The 6308-nt window shown below is 44.5% G+C and overlaps 1 long non-coding RNA gene across 1 annotated transcript; it reads left to right on the top strand.

Annotated features, from left to right (window-relative positions):
- Positions 1 to 33: 33 nt before the first annotated feature.
- Positions 34 to 2203, top strand: LOC119338225. Its single transcript, XR_005163840.1, has 3 exons — positions 34 to 286; positions 373 to 527; positions 1824 to 2203. It is a non-coding gene; the product is annotated as an uncharacterized LOC119338225 (long non-coding RNA).
- Positions 2204 to 6308: the final 4105 nt, after the last annotated feature.

Genomic DNA, 6308 nt, shown 5'->3' with positions numbered 1-6308 from the left:
TCCCCTTTCCACCAAATCCCGCAGCCACCGCGAGCCCGCAGCTGCCCTCCTTCAGTCCTCCATCCTCTCACGCCCCCTCCCGCACAGCCCCCTCCCGCACAGCCCCCTCCATGCTTCCTCCTCATCACCGTAGCCGCCGCATTCCTCCCTCTTCCTCTTCCTCATCACCACAGCCGCTCTAGTCGTGGCGAATCTGACGCCTGCAGGCAGACGCAACAGGAGTTCGTGGAGCGGCGGATGCAGACGGGGTCGTTGACGGAGCTGCAGGAGCAAGGAGCTCGAGTTGGTCATGGCTTGCCTTTGCATCTTCTTTCTCCCCCTTCCCTCACCCACGCCTCCCCTTTTTCTCATGGGTGAGGTCTTCGGCTGCAGGTGCGCCATGAGGAGTGGAAGGCCGAGTTCGTGCGACGACCAGAGCAACAGGAGCAAGGAGCCTCCTCTCTCTCCCTCTCAGTGGTTGAGGACTTCCTCAAGAAGAAAGAAGAAGGCCAAATAGAAGAAGAATTTGGCTCAAAGGTCTTGCGGAGGTGCCTCTGACCGTCTCTACTTTCATATTACTTTCTCCACCATGCACACTGGAATTAGATAATATATGTTTTTTCTAAACATGGCGTGTACAGATCTGAGGTTTTTATTTGCAGGTTGTGATTCTATATATTATGGTGTAGTCTGATATTTTAAGATATTCACAAAAGGAGTGTTTAATATGTCCACATTTATATAACTATGTAGTCAGGCATATTTCATCTCTTTTCTTGATCGAATGAAGCAGGTCTTGATAACTTTATCAGCTCCTTACATTTGTTCGTGTAACTTTGGCTAGGCAATGGAAAACTTAATGTGGCTGGAGTTCTACGCGCATTAAATCTAATTATCCTTATATTTCAACTCCAATGTCTCGGCCTTTAGAGGCTATTCTGGCCTCACAGGGTGAAGGCATGTTTGTACAGGCAATGAAAATAGGGTACTCATTTTTTTCTTGCTGGTTTGGGGTTTTGACAGTAGAATGTGGTTCCGGAAAGATATATGTGTGGTTTCTTTTATGTGCCTTATAGAAGATACATTATATTAGCATGTTATTTATCTTGCTGATTTGGGGATTTTGACAGTAGAATGTGGTTCAGGAAAAGATATATGTGTGGTTTCTTTTATGTGCCTTATAGAAGATACATTACATTAGCATGTTGTGATAAGATATGTTTATATGTATAATGTGGATCCTTGATAAGTAGACTAGCATGATCTCATGGCAATCTTTATAGTAGACCATGCTCTCTGTTAATATGGTCTCTTCTAAATTAAGTATATTTAACAAAGCTTTCAGTTTGTGTTAATACCACATTCTCTTACAAATTTACATTACAGTATGTCCTAGAAAAGGCACCCGATCACTTTATGCCTTGCGTACATGTTTTGGTAGAAACAATGCGTCAAAGTCTTCTACAAACTTTTTGGATTTGACAGCCGTACCATATCAGGTCAACAGTCCGGTGAAAAATCAATGGGGTATGGTGGCGGCTAGGGGCAGAGTCGGGCATGAGTCACCGGAGTCAAACCATAGACAAAGCAGATAGGGTCGGTTACATATTGATAATAGCATATTTTCTGGGCAACACGCTTTTTTTCTTCTACTTGTTGTTTATTAGTAGGCAGCAAATGGCTTTTAAAAGAAAAAGGTGGTGGACAGGTGGCGTTCATGGCCACCTTGCAATCCTACATTCTCAGGACTTAGTGTTTAAATTTGGTAGTTTTGCACTATCATTTTCATTTCTTCTGTAAGTTTTTTACCTTGTGTACTAATGCATGTTTTGTGCTTTTTTCAGAGTGCATAATGTCCCCTCAGGTTTGAATTGCTCTGAAGTTATCATGGCATTTCCTTATAGGGCTTGTTCACATTTATTCATGGAAGGTGAACTACCTGTTTCAAGATTGTAACCCACCTAAAAAATCCCTTCTGCCTTCCTGTTTTTGTTTGTGTATGTCGCTCTGTAAAGATTGGTCAGCCTGACCATGAAAGGGTGCTTCAGATTAGAAAAGAATGGTTTTTCTTTGTGTAATTTTCAGGACAAAGGAGGCTGTGGAGGAACTCATAAATGCCGTGCTAAATTATTAATTAGCCGTATTCTTGATTTTTCATTTTTTAAAGATAATTGAGTAACAAGTCATGTAGAGTTACTACCGTATTAGTATATTTCTAACTGCATGATCGAAACTGTACATTCTGAAAGTATAGGCTGTTATAGCATGGACGCGGACTTGGTGCTCTCGGGTACCCGCGCACCCTATATGCGGAAATTTTTTTTAGTAATTCAGAAAAAGTTCAAAAAATTCCAAATCTTTTTTGCGATCAAACATGATCAAGTATTGTACTCGTATAAAAAATTTGGACAAGAAATTATTCATGTTGACTTCACAGCAAAAAAGACAAGTTTATGACAAGTTTATGACGACAATATAGCGTGTATAGTACTTGTATATAGCGTTTTTTGCTGAATCTTCGACCCAGGATGCAATGAAAGTCATTCTCTGTCGAATCTTTTTATACGACTACAATAGTTGATCATGTTTAACACCAAAAAAAATTGGATTTTTTGAAATTTTTTGAATTACTAATTTTTTTTGCATATAGGGTGCGCTGGTACCCAGGTTCTCCTTCATATTTTCCGTTATAGCATTACTTTGTAAATAAATCACATGTTAACTTGCTGGTTCAGTTTAAAGCTGAAGGCAGAGGCTTGCGGTAGGGGGAAAAAGAATTGTGCAGATGAAAACCAAAGCGTTTATTTGTGATTGTATAATCTGAACTACACTTTTATGAAAGTATGTTAGGCTCCTGCTCTTGGGAGATTAAGAGTTGTTGTGGTTTTGCTTGGTCCAGTGGCCCGAAGGGAGCTCACGTGCTATGGTTAGTTCACATGCTAAAAAACCAATCTCTGCGAAAATAGCATGCTCATTTTAGTTATATTGATTAATAGCATCTCTATGTTATTAGATACTCCCTCCGTTCTTTTTCAACTGCTTAGATCATATTTGATTCCAATGCTTGCTTTCATATCATTGGTTTGTCCAAAGTTTATGTTCAGAGATTATGCTTCAAAGATATGTTCAGATATCCTACAAAAAAATTGAGATGATCGCCCAATTCTAGCTTATCTGCTTTACCTAATATGTAAATTTTTGATTTTTATTTATTTAGATCACCTGAGTTCTAGGCAGTGAGTACTAGAAAGCATTATCACGTTTCAGTGCATTTTCGTACTTTGTGAAGCATTTCAGTTTTATGGATACGGGCATTCAGTTGAGAACTAAGAACAATTTTGTTTGAGTTTGTCAGATGATAATTTTTAGAGTTAATTACACAAAACCACAACTTCAGGGTAACTTATAACATTTTACCACAACTTTTGAGTTTTTCAACAAAAAACTACAACTTCAGGTCAACTTATAACACTTTACCACAACTTTTGAGTTTTTATAACACAAAACCACAACTTCTGAACTAATTTCAACATTGAGCCCAAATCTATCATTCAACTTCTTTTAACAGACAATCTGATTGATTGGGCCCACATGTTAGGACCTAAGCAGGAAAATGGTGGCATGTGCGCATCTCCTATGTGGCCTACCATTTCCTCCTCTTGCCATCCCGTACCGGCGGTATGAACTCCACCGACGTATTGGGTGTTGTTGGGGTGGTCAAAATTCTGCCACATGACGATCACTCCGAGCGTCCTCAATGGTGAGGTTCCTAGTGCCGCAAAGCCGCGCCCGCATGTCACTGTCGTTGGCGACGGAGTTCCAAATGATCTCGATGTCGTAATCAGTGAGGCGTGCTTGTAGTGGTCGTGAAGCACGAGGTGGCAGCCCTGATTGTGCACAACGTGGCAGCACGGATGTGCTGGCAGCGCCCGTCCGGACTATGGCATGGTCGAGCGGGGCGCACGAACTAGACAAAGAGGTCCTGGGGAGGACGAGTGCATCTCTACGACTGTGGAGCACAAGGCAGCAACCTTGTCTTTGCACAACGCGATATAGTGCATGTGCTAGCTGCGGCTGTCCTGACGACAACATGGTTGGACGGAGTGCGCCAGACGAAGAAGGTGAAGGCAGTGGATTTTTTTTCTTTTTAGGGGTAGATGCCGTAGAAGCTGCAGGTGAACGCGTCGTCGAGGAGACGACGATGTTGTATGCAAACTGCTATGTTACACAAATCCAGTTAGCGCCACGTAGGAGGGAACTTGTCGCGTAGAGAATGACATGTGGGCCCAATCATTCAGATTGGCTGTTAAAAGAAGTTGACCAATAGATTTGGGCTCAATGTTAAGAATTAGTCCAGCAGTTGTGTTTTTGTGTTAGAAACTCAAAAGTTGTGGTACAGTGTTATAATTTGCCGCGAAGTTGTGGTTTTGTGTTAAGAAACTCAAATGTTGTGGTAAATTGTTACAAGTTATCTGAAGTTTTGTGTAGTTAACTCTAATTTTTATCAGTTATAGTTACAATTACTAGAAGTAGCAAAGGTCTGGGTTAATTTAGAGCTTGAGTTGGCAGCTATGCTTTTTTGCATTCCAGATTATGCAAAGAGATTGCCATGTTTTCTTTTATTTCGGTTTAGTTCATTCCCTTATATATCCAGTTGTTTTCCGCAGAACAAATATAAATGTTCATGTTGTAATGGATGGATATGTTGATCGCATCGTCATGTCATGTAAATTACATGCAGAACAAATCTATATTTTTGTTGGAGAAAAATTCACTACAGGTCCTCATACTTGTCGTGTTGGCCGCATTTCTTCTCGTACTTGCAAATACCCAAAATACAGTCCTACAACTTGTCGTCTCAGGTGGTCGTCTACGGTTCAAAATACCATTTCCTCTACGTATCTGCTGACCTGGCTGTTGACTGGCGCGTCCACGCGGACTTTGACCGCCAGCTTGACTGCCACATCGTCTTACCTGCCTGATTACGCCAGGAACCAAGGTTTGTTTTGCAAAATCGCCACAAATAAAAGAGCTCCTGTCCACAACCGCTCCCTCTCGCCGCCGATCCCCTTCCTCCACCACCACCACCAGCGGCACCGGCACGGCAGCCTCCGCCTCCTCCTCCACGGCCACGGCTTCCTCGGGACCCCGCACCACAATAACGACGACCACCGCCTCCTCCTCAACCTCCCCGATGTCCTGGGTGTGCGCGGCGATGGCCATGTCACAACCGCCGGAGGAGAGCAGCACGGCGAACTGCCCCCGTCGGTGGCTTCGAGCAGGAAAGTGGAGTTGGGGCTGCTGCTGCTGAAGAGGAGGCACAAGAAGCCGCCGCGGTCGACGTCGGCGCCCACCTGTGGTGTGCGGCGGACGAGGAGGGCGAGTGGCCGGACATGGCGTGGGTGGCCTCGGCCTGCAGGAGCTCTCCGTCGCCGCGGCGACAGCGTGAACTGCATCATCAGCTCGTCGGCAGCCTCCATGACCCATCCGCACACCGCCCCATGACCCGTGACTTGAGCTGGGCGGCATCCTGGAGTGGCCGGGCTCCACTGTAGATTGAACTCCGATACTATTCAGTACCACTTGTCTGAAATTTGCACCTTTTCTTGTTCTTGCAGCAGGAATTAATTCTGTACTACTATTTGGGTCTAGACTACAGCGCACACACTCGTTTGGAGTATTATCTACTGACTACTGTCATAATCCCTGTCACGGTGAGTGCTGACTGATGATGAACAACCGAACAATCAATTGCACACGTTTGCTAGTATTACTCTAGTTTGTGTTTCTTATGTCAGGCTTTCATGTGAAAATGTGTGTGTTCTACGTTGAGATATATAAACTTGACAAATCAACAACAGTCTTAATTAACCATGTCCAAGATTGCTTGCATTGCATTAGTACATCCTTCCTACTAGTAATCAGATTCAGTCCAAGGCATATATCCTAGTAGTGCAGAAGCTCCAATGCAAGACTGAAATGAACATGCTTCAGTTTCAGTTGCTCTGTAGCTCGCTCTCGCTGCTACATTTGCTCTGTAGCTTGCAAGACAGAGATGGAGCCCATGCAAGATTGAAATGCATCCAGTTACAAGTATTGCTCTGTAGCTCCCTGGTATGTACTCGTGCACCACCGCCCCGACCGCGTCGCTGGACTCCTTCCGCACCATGTCCAGGCGCGTGCCCAGCACCGCCATGACCTCCGCCCGGTTGACGACTTCTGTGCCCGCCGACGCGTGTGGCCGCTGCTTAGCATAGTCTTGGCGAGGCGCAGCCGGCTGCTCCCAGGGAAAGGGCCCGATCGAGGGCCACAAGGTCGCCGTCGCCGCT

The sequence above is a fragment of the Triticum dicoccoides genome, chromosome 7B (genome assembly GCF_002162155.2).
Source record: "Triticum dicoccoides isolate Atlit2015 ecotype Zavitan chromosome 7B, WEW_v2.0, whole genome shotgun sequence".
In the NCBI taxonomy this organism is placed as follows: Eukaryota; Viridiplantae; Streptophyta; class Magnoliopsida; order Poales; family Poaceae; genus Triticum; species Triticum dicoccoides.
Note: the sequence above shows the minus strand (reverse complement) of the source record. Positions and strands in the feature narration are given on the sequence as shown.